Raw genomic sequence first — 14,585 nt, 5'->3', positions numbered from 1 at the left:
GACCTGCGGGTTCACACACATCAGTCCTACAGAGAGACCTGCAGGTTCACACACATCAGTCCCACACAGAGACCTGCAGGTTCACACACATCAGTCCCACAGAGACCTGCAGGTTCACACACATCAGTCCCACACAGAGACCTGCAGGTTCACACACATCAGTCACACACAGAGACCTGCAGGTTCACACACATCAGTCCCACAGAGAGACCTGCAGGTTCTCACACATCTGTACCACCGAGACCTGCAGGTTCACACAATTCAGTCCCACAGAAAGACCTGCAGGTTCACACACATCAGTCCCACAGAGAGACCTGCAGGTTCACACACATCAGTCCCGCAGAGACCTGCCAGTTCACACACATCAGTCCCACAGAGACCTGCAGGTTCACACACATCAGTCCCACAGAGACCTGCTGGTTCACACATATCAGTCCCCCAGAGAGACCTGCAGGTTCAAGACTTCAGTCCCACAGAGACCTGCAGGTTCAAGACTTCAGTCCCACAGAGACCTGCAGGTTCCCACAAATCAGTCCTACAGAGAGACCTGCAGGTTCACACACATCAGTCCTACAGAGAGACCTGCAGGTTCACACACTTCAGTCCCACAGAGACCTGCAGGTTCACACACATCAGTCCCACAGAGACCTGCAGGTTCACACACATCAGTCCCACAGAGACCTGCAGGTTCACACACTTCAGTCCCACAGAGAGTCCTGCCGGTTCACACACATCAGTCCTACAGAGACCTGCAGGTTCACACACATCAGTCCTACAGAGACTTGCAGGTTCACACACATCAGTCCCACAGAAAGACCTGCGGGTTCACACACATCTGTCCCACAGAGACCTGCGGGTTCACACACATCAGTCCCACAGAGACCTGCAGGTTCACACACATCAGTCTCACAGAGAGACCTGCAGGTTGTCACACATCAGTCTCACAGAGAGACCTGCAGGTTCACACACATCAGTCCCACAGAGAGACCTGCAGGTTCACACACATCAGTCTCACAGAGAGACCTGCAGGTTCACACACATCAGTCTCACAGAGAGACCTGCAGGTTCATACACATCAGTCCCACAGAGACCTGCAGATTCACACACATCAGCCCTACAGAGAGACCTGCAGGTTCACACACATCAGCCCTACAGAGAGACCTGCAGGTTCACACACATCAGCCCTACAGAGAGACCTGCAGGTTCACACACATCAGTCCCACAGAGAGACCTGCAGGTTCACACACATCAGCCCTACAGAGAGACCTGCAGGTTCACACACATCAGCCCTACAGAGAGACCTGCAGGTTCACACACATCAGTCCCACACAGAGACCTGCAGGTTCACACACATCAGTCCCACAGAGAGACCCGCAGGTTCACACACATCAGTCCCACAGAAAGACCTGCAGGTTCACACACTTCAGTCCCACAGAGACCTGCTGGTTCACACACATCAGTCCCACAAAGACCTGCATGTTCACACACATCAGTCCCACAGAGAGACCAGCAGGTTCGCACACCTCAGTCCCACAGAGACCTGCGGGTTCACACACATCGGTCCCACAGAGACCTGCGGGTTCACACACATCAGTCCCACAGAGACCTGCAGGTTCACACACATCAGTCTCACAGAGAGACCTGCAGGTTGTCACACATCAGTCTCACAGAGAGACCTGCAGGTTCACACACATCAGTCCCACAGAGAGACCTGCAGGTTCACACACATCAGTCCCACAGAGACCTGCAGGTTCACACACATCTGTCTTACAGAGAGACCTGCAGGTTCACACACATCAGTCCCCCAGAGAGACCTGCAGGTTCAAGACTTCAGTCCCACCGAGACCTGCAGGTTCAAGACTTCAGTCCCACAGAGACCTGCAGGTTCCCACAAATCAGTCCTACAGAGAGACCTGCAGGTTCACACACATTAGTCCTACAGAGAGACCTGCAGGTTCACACACTTCAGTCCCACAGAGACCTGCAGGTTCACACACATCAGTCCCACAGAGAGACCTGCAGGTTCACACACATCAGTCCCACAGAGACCTGCAGATTCACACACTTCAGTCCCACAGAGAGTCCTGCAGGTTCACACACATCAGTCCTACAGAGACCTGCAGGTTCACACACATCAGTCCTACAGAGACTTGCATGTTCACACACATCAGTCCCACAGAAAGACCTGCTGGTTCACACACATCAGTCCCACAGAGACCTGCAGGTTCACACACATCAGTCTCACAGAGAGACCTGCAGGTTCACACACATCAGTCTCACAGAGAGACCTGCAGGTTCACACACATCAGTCCCACAGAGACCTGCAGGTTCACACACATCAGTCCCACAGAGAGACCTGCAGGTTCACACACATCAGTCCCACAGAGAGACCTGCAGGTTCATACACATCAGTCCCACAGAGACCTGCACGTTCACACACATCAGTCCCACAGAGACCTGCACGTTCACACACATCAGTCCCACAGAGAGACCTGCAGGTTCACACACATCGGTCACATAGAGAGACCAGCAGGTTCAAGACTTCAGTCCCACAGAGACCTGCAGGTTCAAGACTTCAGTCCCACAGAGACCTGCAGGTTCCCACAAATCAGTCCTACAGAGAGACCTGCAGGTTCACACACATTAGTCCTACAGAGAGACCTGCAGGTTCACACACTTCAGTCCCACAGAGACCTGCAGGTTCACACACATCAGTCCCACAGAGAGACCTGCAGGTTCACACACATCAGTCCCACAGAGACCTGCAGATTCACACACTTCAGTCCCACAGAGAGTCCTGCAGGTTCACACACATCAGTCCTACAGAGACCTGCAGGTTCACACACATCTGTCTTACAGAGAGACCTGCAGGTTCACACACATCAGTCCTACAGAGAGACCTGCAGGTTCACACACATCAGTCCCACACAGAGACCTGCAGGTTCACACACATCAGTCCCACAGAGAGACCCGCAGGTTCACACACATCAGTCCCACAGAAAGACCTGCTGGTTCACACACATCAGTCCCACAGAGACCTGCAGGTTCACACACATCAGTCCCACAGAGAGACCAGGAGGTTCACACACTTCAGTCCCACAAGAGAGACCTGCAGGTTCACACACTTCAGTCCCACAGAGACCTGCCGGTTCACACACATCAGTCCCACAAAGACCTGCATGTTCACACACATCAGTCCCACAGAGAGACCAGCAGGTTCGCACACCTCAGTCCCACAGAGACCTGCGGGTTCACACACATCAGTCCCACAGAGACCTGCAGGTTCACACACATCAGTCTCACAGAGAGACCTGCAGGTTCACACACATCAGTCTCACAGAGAGACCTGCAGTTTCACACACATCAGTCTCACAAAGAGACCTGCAGGTTCACACACATCAGTCCCACAGAGACCTGCAGATTCACACACATCAGTCCCACAGAGAGACCTGCAGGTTCACACACATCAGTCCCACAGAGAGACCTGCAGGTTCATACACATCAGTCCCACAGAGAGACCTGCACCTTCACACACATCAGTCCCACAGAGACCTGCAGGTTCACACACATCAGTCCCACAGAGAGACCTGCAGGTTCACACACATCGGTCACATAGAGACCTGCAGGTTCACACACATCTGTCTTACAGAGAGACCTGCAGGTTCACACACATCAGCCCTACAGAGAGACCTGCAGGTTCACACACATCAGTCCCACACAGAGACCCGCAGGTTCACACACATCAGTCCCACAGAAAGACCTGCAGGTTCACACACTTCAGTCCCACAGAGACCTGCTGGTTCACACACATCAGTCCCACAAAGACCTGCATGTTCACACACATCAGTCCCACAGAGAGACCAGCAGGTTCGCACACCTCAGTCCCACAGAGACCTGCGGGTTCACACACATCGGTCCCACAGAGACCTGCGGGTTCACACACATCAGTCCCACAGAGACCTGCAGGTTCACACACATCAGTCCCACAGAGAGACCTGCAGGTTGTCACACATCAGTCTCACAGAGAGACCTGCAGGTTCACACACATCAGTCCCACAGAGAGACCTGCAGGTTCACACACATCAGTCCCACAGAGACCTGCATGTTCACACACATCAGTCCCACAGAGACCTGCAGGTTCACACACATCTGTCTTACAGAGAGACCTGCAGGTTCACACACATCAGTCCTACAGAGAGACCTGCAGGTTCACACACATCAGCCCTACAGAGAGACCTGCAGGTTCACATACATCAGTCCCACAGAGAGACCCGCAGGTTCACACACATCAGTCCTACAGAGACCTGCAGGTTCACACACATCAGTCCCACAGAGAGACCCGCAGGTTCACACACTTCAGTCCTACAGAGAGACCTGCGGGTTCACACATATCGGTCCTACAGAGACCTGCAGGTTCACACACATCAGCCCTACAGAGAGACCTGCAGGTTCACATACATCAGTCCCACAGAGAGACCCGCAGGTTCACACACATCAGTCCTACAGAGACTTGCAGGTTCTCACACATCTGTCCCACAGAAACCTGCAGGTTCACACACATCAGTCCTACAGAGAGACCTGCAGGTTCACACATATCGGTCCTACAGAGACCTGCAGGTTCACACACATCTGTCCTACAGAGAGACCTGCAGGTTCACACACATCAGTCCCACAGAGACCTGCATGTTCACACACATCAGTCCCACAGAGACCTGCAGGTTCACACACATCAGTCCCACACAGAGACCTGCAGGTTCACACACATCAGTCCCACACAGAGACCTGCAGGTTCACACACATCAGTCCCACAGAGAGACCTGCGGGTTCACACACATCAGTCGTACAGAGACCTGCAGGGTCACACACATCAGTCCCACAGAGACCTGCAGGTTCACACACATCAGTCCCACAGAGAGACCTGCAGGTTCTCACACTTCAGTCCTACAGAGAGACCTGCAGGTTCACACACATCTGTCCCACAGAGACCTTCGGGTTCACACACATCAGTCCTACAGAGAGACCTGCAGGTTCACACACATCAGTCCCACACAGAGACCTGCAGGTTCACACACATCAGTCCCACAGAGACCTGCAGGTTCACACACATCAGTCCTACAGAGAGACCTGCAGGTTCACACACATCAGTCCCACACAGAGACCTGCAGGTTCACACACATCAGTCCCACACAGAGACCTGCAGGTTCACACACATCAGTCCCACAGAGAGACCTGCAGGTTCTCACACATCTGTACCACCGAGACCTGCAGGTTCACACAATTCAGTCCCACAGAAAGACCTGCAGGTTCACACACATCAGTCCCACAGAGAGACCTGCAGGTTCACACACATCAGTCCCGCAGAGACCTGCCAGTTCACACACATCAGTCCCACAGAGACCTGCAGGTTCACACACATCAGTCCCACAGAGACCTGCTTGTTCACACATATCAGTCCCCCAGAGAGACCTGCAGGTTCAAGACTTCAGTCCCACAGAGACCTGCAGGTTCAAGACTTCAGTCCCACAGAGACCTGCAGGTTCCCACAAATCAGTCCTACAGAGAGACCTGCAGGTTCACACACATCAGTCCTACAGAGAGACCTGCAGGTTCACACACTTCAGTCCCACAGAGACCTGCAGGTTCACACACATCAGTCCCACAGAGAGACCTGCAGGTTCACACACATCAGTCCCACAGAGACCTGCAGGTTCACACACTTCAGTCCCACAGAGAGTCCTGCAGGTTCACACACATCAGTCCTACAGAGACCTGCAGGTTCACACACATCAGTCCTACAGAGACTTGCAGGTTCACACACATCAGTCCCACAGAAAGACCTGCTGGTTCACACACATCAGTCCCACAGAGACCTGCAGGTTCACACACATCAGTCTCACAGAGAGACCTGCAGGTTCACACACATCAGTCTCACAGAGAGACCTGCAGTTTCACACACATCAGTCTCACAGAGAGACCTGCAGGTTCATACACATCAGTCCCACAGAGAGACCTGCAGGTTCACACACATCAGCCCTACAGAGAGACCTGCAGGTTCACATACATCAGTCCCACACAGAGACCTGCAGGTTCACACACATCAGTCCCACACAGAGACCTGCAGGTTCACATACATCAGTCCCACACAGAAACCTGCAGGTTCACACACATCAGTCCTACAGAGAGACCTGCAGGTTCACACATATCGGTCCCACAGAGACCTGCAGGTTCACACACATCTGTCCTACAGAGAGACCTGCAGGTTCACACACATCAGTCCCACAGAGACCTGCATGTTCACACACATCAGTCCCACAGAGACCTGCAGGTTCACACACATCAGTCCCACACAGAGACCTGCAGGTTCACACACATCAGTCCCACACAGAGACCTGCAGGTTCACACACTTCAGTCCCACAGAGACCTGCAGGTTCACACACTTCAGTCCCACAGAGGCCTTCTAATTCACACACATCAGTCCCACAGAGAGACCTGCAGGGTCACACACTTCAGTCCTACAGAGAGACCTGCGGGTTCACACACATCAGTCGTACAGAGACCTGCAGGGTCACACACATCAGTCCCACAGAGACCTGCAGGTTCACACACATCAGTCCCACAGAGAGACCTGCAGGTTCTCACACTTCAGTCCTACAGAGAGACCTGCAGGTTCACACACATCAGTCCTACAGAGAGACCTGAAGGTTCACACACATCAGTCCCACAGAAAGACCTGCAGGTTCACACACATCAATCCCACAGAGAGACCAGGAGGTTCACACACTTCAGTCCCACAGAGACCTGCCGGTTCACACACATCAGTCCCACAAAGACCTGCATGTTCACACACATCAGTCCCACAGAGAGACCAGCAGGTTCGCACACCTCAGTCCCACAGAGACCTGCGGGTTCACACACATCAGTCCTACAGAGAGACCTGCAGGTTCACACACATCAGTCCCACACAGAGACCTGCAGGTTCACACACATCAGTCCCACAGAGACCTGCAGGTTCACACACATCAGTCCCACACAGAGACCTGCAGGTTCACACACATCAGTCCCACACAGAGACCTGCAGGTTCACACACATCAGTCCTACAGAGAGACCTGCAGGTTCACACACATCAGTCCCACAGAGAGACCTGCAGGTTCTCACACATCTGTACCTCCGAGACCTGCAGGTTCACACAATTCAGTCCCACAGAAAGACCTGCAGGTTCTCACACATCAGTCTCACAGAGAGACCTGCAGGTTCACACACATCAGTCCCACAGAGAGACCTGCAGGTTCACACACATCAGTCCCACAGAGACCTGTAGGTTCACACACATCAGTCCCACAGAGACCTGCAGGTTCACACAATTCAGTCCCACAGAGAGACCTGCAGGTTCAAACACATCAGTCCCACAGAGACCTGCAGGTTCACACACATCAGTCCCACAGAGAGACCCGCAGGTTCACACATATCAGTCCCACACAGAGACCTGCAGGGTCACACACATCAGTCCCACAGAGAGACCTGCAGGTTCACGCACATCAGTCCTACAGAGAGACCTGCAGTTTCATACACTTCAGTCCCACAGAGACCTGCAGGTTCACACACATCAGTCCCACAGAGAGACCTGCAGGTTCACACATATCAGTCCCACAGAGAGACCTGCAGGTTCACACACATCAGTCCCACAGAGAGACCTGCAGGTTCACACACATCAGTCCCACAAAGACCTGCAGGTTCACAAACATCAGTCCCACAAAGAGACCTGCAGGTTCACACACATCGGTCACAAAGAGACCTGCAGGTTCACACACATCAGTCCTACAGAGAGACCTGCAGGTTCACACACATCAGCCCTACAGAGAGACCTGCAGGTTCACATACATCAGTCCCACACAGAGACCTGCAGGTTCACACACATCAGTCCCACAGAGAGACCTGCAGGTTCACACACATCAGTCCCACAGAGACCTGCAGGTTCACACACTTCAGTCCCACAGAGAGTCCTGCAGGTTCACACACTTCAGTCCCACAGAGAGTCCTGCAGGTTCTCACACATCAGTCCTACAGAGACTTGCAGGCTCACACACATCAGTCCCCCAGAGAGACCTGCAGGTTCAAGACTTCAGTCCCACAGAGACCTGCAGGTTCAAGACTTCAGTCCTACAGAGACCTGCAGGTTCATACATATCAGTCCCACAGAGACCTGCAGGTTCACACACACCAGTCTCACAGAGAGACCTGCAGGTTCACACCCATCAGTCCCACAGAGACCTGCAGGTTCACACACATCAGTCCCACTGAGAGACCTGCAGGTTCAAACACATCAGTCCTACAGAGACCTGCACGTTCACATACATCAGTCCCACAGAGACCTGCAGGTTCACTCACATCAGTCCTACAGAGACCTGCAGGTTCACACACATCAGTCCCACAGAGAGACCTGCAGGTTCACACACATCGGTCCCACAGAGAGACCTGCAGGTTCACACACATCAGTCCCACAGACAGACCTGCAGGTTCACACACATCAGTCCTACAGAGACCTGCAAGTTCACACATATCAGTCCCACAGAGACCTGCAGGTTCACACACACCAGTCTCACAGAGACCTGCAGGTTCACACACATCAGTCCCACAGAGACCTGCAGGTTCACACACATCAGTCCCACAGAGACCTGCAGGTTCACACACATCAGTCCCACAGAGACCTGCAGGTTCACACACACCAGTCTCACAGAGACCTGCAGGTTCACACACATCAGTCCCACAGAGACCTACAGGTTCACACACATCAGTCCCACAGAGACCTGCAGGTTCACACACATCAGTCCCACGGAGACCTGCAGGTTCACGCACATCAGTGCTACAGAGACCTGCAGGTTCACACACAGCAGTCCTACAGAGACCTGCAGGTTCACACACATCAGTCCCACAGAGACCTGCAGGTTCACACACATCAGTCCCACAGAGACCTGCAGGTTCACACACAGCAGTCCTACAGAGAGACCTGCAGGTTCACACACTTCAGTCCCAGAGAGAGACCTGCAGGTTCACACGCTTCAGTCCTACAGAGACTGGAGGGTCACACACTTCAGTCCTACAGAGACCTGCAGGTTCACACACTTCAGTCCCACAGAGACCTGCAGGTTCACACACATCAGTCCTACAGAGACCTGCAGGTTCACACACTTCAGTCCCCCAAGAGACCTGCTGGTTCACACACATCAGTCCCACAGAGAGACCTGTAGGTTCACACACATCAGTCCCACAAGAGAGACCTGCAGGTTCCCACAAATCAGTCCCACAGAGACCTGCAGGTTCACACACATCAGTCCCACAGAGAGACCTGCAGGTTCACACACATCAGTCCCACACAGAGACCTTCAGGTTCACACACACCAGTCCCACAGAGAGACCTGCAGGTTCACACACATCAGTCCCACAGAGAGACCTGCAGGTTCACACACATCAGTCCTACAGAGACCTGCAAGTTCACACATATCAGTCCCACAGAGACCTGCAGGTTCAAACACATCAGTCCCACAGAGACCTGCAGGTTCACACACATGAGTCTCACAGAGACCTGCAGGTTCACACACATCAGTCCTACAGAGACCTGCAGGTTCACACACATCAGTCCTACAGAGACCTGCAGGTTCACACACATGAGTCTCACAGAGAGACCTGCAGGTTCACACACATCAGTCCCACAGAGACCTGCAGGTTCACACACATGAGTCTCACAGAGACCTGCAGGTTCACACACATCAGTCCCACAGAGAGACCTGCAGGTTCACACACATCAGTCCCACAGAGACCTGCAGGTTCACACACATCAGTCCCACAGAGACCTGCAGGTTCACACACATCAGTCCCACAGAGAGACCTGCAGCTTCAAACACATCAGTCCCACAGAGACCTGCAGGTTCACACACTTCAGTCCCACAGAGAGACCTGCAGGTTCACTGACATCAGTCCCACAGAGAGACCTGTAGGTTGACACACATAAGTCCCACAAGAGAGACCTGCAGGTTCCCACAAATCAGTCCTACAGACAGACCTGCAGGTTCACACACATCAGTCCCACAGAGAGACCTGCAGGTTCACACAATTCAGTCCTACAGAGACCTGCAGGGTCACACACATCAGTCCCACAGAGAGACCTGCAGGGTCACACACATCAGTCCCACAGAGAGACCTGCAGGTTCACACACATCAGTCCTACAGAGACCTGCAAGTTCATACATATCAGTCCCACAGAGACCTGCAGGTTCACACACACCAGTCTCACAGATAGACCTGCAGGTTCACACCCATCAGTCCCACAGAGACCTGCAGGTTCACACACATCAGTCCCACAGAGAGACCTGCAGGTTCACACACATCAGTCCTACAGAGACCTGCACGTTCACACACATCAGTCCCACAGAGACCTGCAGGTTCACACACATCAGTCCCACAGAGAGACCTGCAGGTTCACACACATCGGTCCCACAGAGAGACCTGCAGGTTCACACACATCAGTCCCACAGACAGACCTGCAGGTTCACACACATCAGTCCTACAGAGACCTGCAAGTTCACACATATCAGTCCCACAGAGACCTGCAGGTTCACACACACCAGTCTCACAGAGAGACCTACAGGTTCACACACATCAGTCCCACAGAGACCTGCAGGTTCACACACATCAGTCCCACAGAGACCTGCAGGTTCACACACATCAGTCTCACAGAGACCTGCAGGTTCACACACATCAGTCCCACAGAGACCTGCAGGTTCACGCACATCAGTGCTACAGAGAGACCTGCAGGTTCACACACATCAGTCCCACAGAGACCTGCAGGTTCACACACTTCAGTCCCACAGAGAGACCTGCAGGTTCACACACACCAGTCCTACAGAGAGACCTGCAGGTTCACACACTTCAGTCCCAGAGAGAGACCTGCAGGTTCACACGCTTCAGTCCTACAGAGACTGGAGGGTCACACACTTCAGTCCTACAGAGACCTGCAGGTTCACACACTTCAGTCCCACAGAGACCTGCAGGTTCACACACATCAGTCCTACAGAGACCTGCAGGTTCACACACTTCAGTCCCCCAAGAGACCTACTGGTTCACACACATCAGTCCCACAGAGAGACCTGTAGGTTCACACACATCAGTCCCACAAGAGAGACCTGCAGGTTCCCACAAATCAGTCCCACAGAGACCTGCAGGTTCACACACATCAGTCCCACAGAGAGACCTGCAGGTTCACACACATCAGTCCCACACAGAGACCTTCAGGTTCACACACACCAGTCCCACAGAGAGACCTGCAGGTTCAAACACATCAGTCCCACAGAGACCTGCAGGTTCACACACATGAGTCTCACAGAGAGACCTGCAGGTTCTCACACATCAGTCCCACAGAGACCTGCAGGTTCACACACATCAGTCCCAAAGAGACTTGCAGGTTCACACACATCAGTCCTACAGAGACCTGCAGGTTCACACACATCAGTCCCACTGAGAGACCTGCAGGTTCACACACATCAGTCCCACAGAGACATCAGTCCCACAGAGAGACCTGCAGTTTCACACACATCAGTCCCACAGAGACCTGCTTGTTCACACATATCAGTCCCCCAGAGAGACCTGCAGGTTCAAGACTTCAGTCCCACAGAGACCTGCAGGTTCAAGACTTCAGTCCCACAGAGACCTGCAGGTTCCCACAAATCAGTCCTACAGAGAGACCTGCAGGTTCACACACATCAGTCCTACAGAGAGACCTGCAGGTTCACACACTTCAGTCCCACAGAGACCTGCAGGTTCACACACATCAGTCCCACAGAGAGACCTGCAGGTTCACACACATCAGTCCCACAGAGACCTGCAGGTTCACACACTTCAGTCCCACAGAGAGTCCTGCAGGTTCACACACATCAGTCCTACAGAGACCTGCAGGTTCACACACATCAGTCCTACAGAGACTTGCAGGTTCACACACATCAGTCCCACAGAAAGACCTGCTGGTTCACACACATCAGTCCCACAGAGACCTGCAGGTTCACACACATCAGTCTCACAGAGAGACCTGCAGGTTCACACACATCAGTCTCACAGAGAGACCTGCAGTTTCACACACATCAGTCTCACAGAGAGACCTGCAGGTTCATACACATCAGTCCCACAGAGAGACCTGCAGGTTCACACACATCAGCCCTACAGAGAGACCTGCAGGTTCACATACATCAGTCCCACACAGAGACCTGCAGGTTCACACACATCAGTCCCACACAGAGACCTGCAGGTTCACATACATCAGTCCCACACAGAAACCTGCAGGTTCACACACATCAGTCCTACAGAGAGACCTGCAGGTTCACACATATCGGTCCCACAGAGACCTGCAGGTTCACACACATCTGTCCTACAGAGAGACCTGCAGGTTCACACACATCAGTCCCACAGAGACCTGCATGTTCACACACATCAGTCCCACAGAGACCTGCAGGTTCACACACATCAGTCCCACACAGAGACCTGCAGGTTCACACACATCAGTCCCACACAGAGACCTGCAGGTTCACACACTTCAGTCCCACAGAGACCTGCAGGTTCACACACTTCAGTCCCACAGAGGCCTTCTAATTCACACACATCAGTCCCACAGAGAGACCTGCAGGGTCACACACTTCAGTCCTACAGAGACCTGCAGGGTCACACACATCAGTCCCACAGAGACCTGCAGGTTCACACACATCAGTCCCACAGAGAGACCTGCAGGTTCTCACACTTCAGTCCTACAGAGAGACCTGCAGGTTCACACACATCAGTCCTACAGAGAGACCTGAAGGTTCACACACATCAGTCCCACAGAAAGACCTGCAGGTTCACACACATCAATCCCACAGAGAGACCAGGAGGTTCACACACTTCAGTCCCACAGAGACCTGCCGGTTCACACACATCAGTCCCACAAAGACCTGCATGTTCACACACATCAGTCCCACAGAGAGACCAGCAGGTTCGCACACCTCAGTCCCACAGAGACCTGCGGGTTCACACACATCAGTCCTACAGAGAGACCTGCAGGTTCACACACATCAGTCCCACACAGAGACCTGCAGGTTCACACACATCAGTCCCACAGAGACCTGCAGGTTCACACACATCAGTCCCACACAGAGACCTGCAGGTTCACACACATCAGTCCCACACAGAGACCTGCAGGTTCACACACATCAGTCCTACAGAGAGACCTGCAGGTTCACACACATCAGTCCCACAGAGAGACCTGCAGGTTCTCACACATCTGTACCTCCGAGACCTGCAGGTTCACACAATTCAGTCCCACAGAAAGACCTGCAGGTTCTCACACATCAGTCTCACAGAGAGACCTGCAGGTTCACACACATTAGTCCCACAGAGAGACCTGCAGGTTCACACACATCAGTCCCACAGAGACCTGCAGGTTCACACACATCAGTCCCACAGAGAGACCTGCAGGTTCACACACATCAGTCCCACAGAGACCTGTAGGTTCACACACATCAGTCCCACAGAGACCTGCAGGTTCACACAATTCAGTCCCACAGAGAGACCTGCAGGTTCAAACACATCAGTCCCACAGAGACCTGCAGGTTCACACACATCAGTCCCACAGAGAGACCCGCAGGTTCACACATATCAGTCCCACACAGAGACCTGCAGGGTCACACACATCAGTCCCACAGAGAGACCTGCAGGTTCACGCACATCAGTCCTACAGAGAGACCTGCAGTTTCATACACTTCAGTCCCACAGAGACCTGCAGGTTCACACACATCAGTCCCACAGAGAGACCTGCAGGTTCACACATATCAGTCCCACAGAGAGACCTGCAGGTTCACACACATCAGTCCCACAGAGAGACCTGCAGGTTCACACACATCAGTCCCACAAAGACCTGCAGGTTCACAAACATCAGTACCACAAAGAGACCTGCAGGTTCACACACATCGGTCACAAAGAGACCTGCAGGTTCACACACATCAGTCCTACAGAGAGACCTGCAGGTTCACACACATCAGCCCTACAGAGAGACCTGCAGGTTCACATACATCAGTCCCACACAGAGACCTGCAGGTTCACACACATCAGTCCCACAGAGAGACCTGCAGGTTCACACACATCAGTCCCACAGAGACCTGCAGGTTCACACACTTCAGTCCCACAGAGAGTCCTGCAGGTTCACACACTTCAGTCCCACAGAGAGTCCTGCAGGTTCTCACACATCAGTCCTACAGAGACTTGCAGGCTCACACACATCAGTCCCCCAGAGAGACCTGCAGGTTCAAGACTTCAGTCCCACAGAGACCTGCAGGTTCAAGACTTCAGTCCTACAGAGACCTGCAGGTTCATACATATCAGTCCCACAGAGACCTGCAGGTTCACACACACCAGTCTCACAGAGAGACCTGCAGGTTCACACCCATCAGTCCCACAGAGACCTGCAGGTTCACACACATCAGTCCCACAGAGAGACCTGCAGGTTCAAACACATCAGTCCTACAGAGACCTGCACGTTCACATACATCAGTCCCACAGAGACCTGCAGGT

This window comes from Lampris incognitus, chromosome 15 (genome assembly GCF_029633865.1).
Source record: "Lampris incognitus isolate fLamInc1 chromosome 15, fLamInc1.hap2, whole genome shotgun sequence".
In the NCBI taxonomy this organism is placed as follows: Eukaryota; Metazoa; Chordata; class Actinopteri; order Lampriformes; family Lampridae; genus Lampris; species Lampris incognitus.
This window is presented reverse-complemented; position numbering follows the sequence as displayed.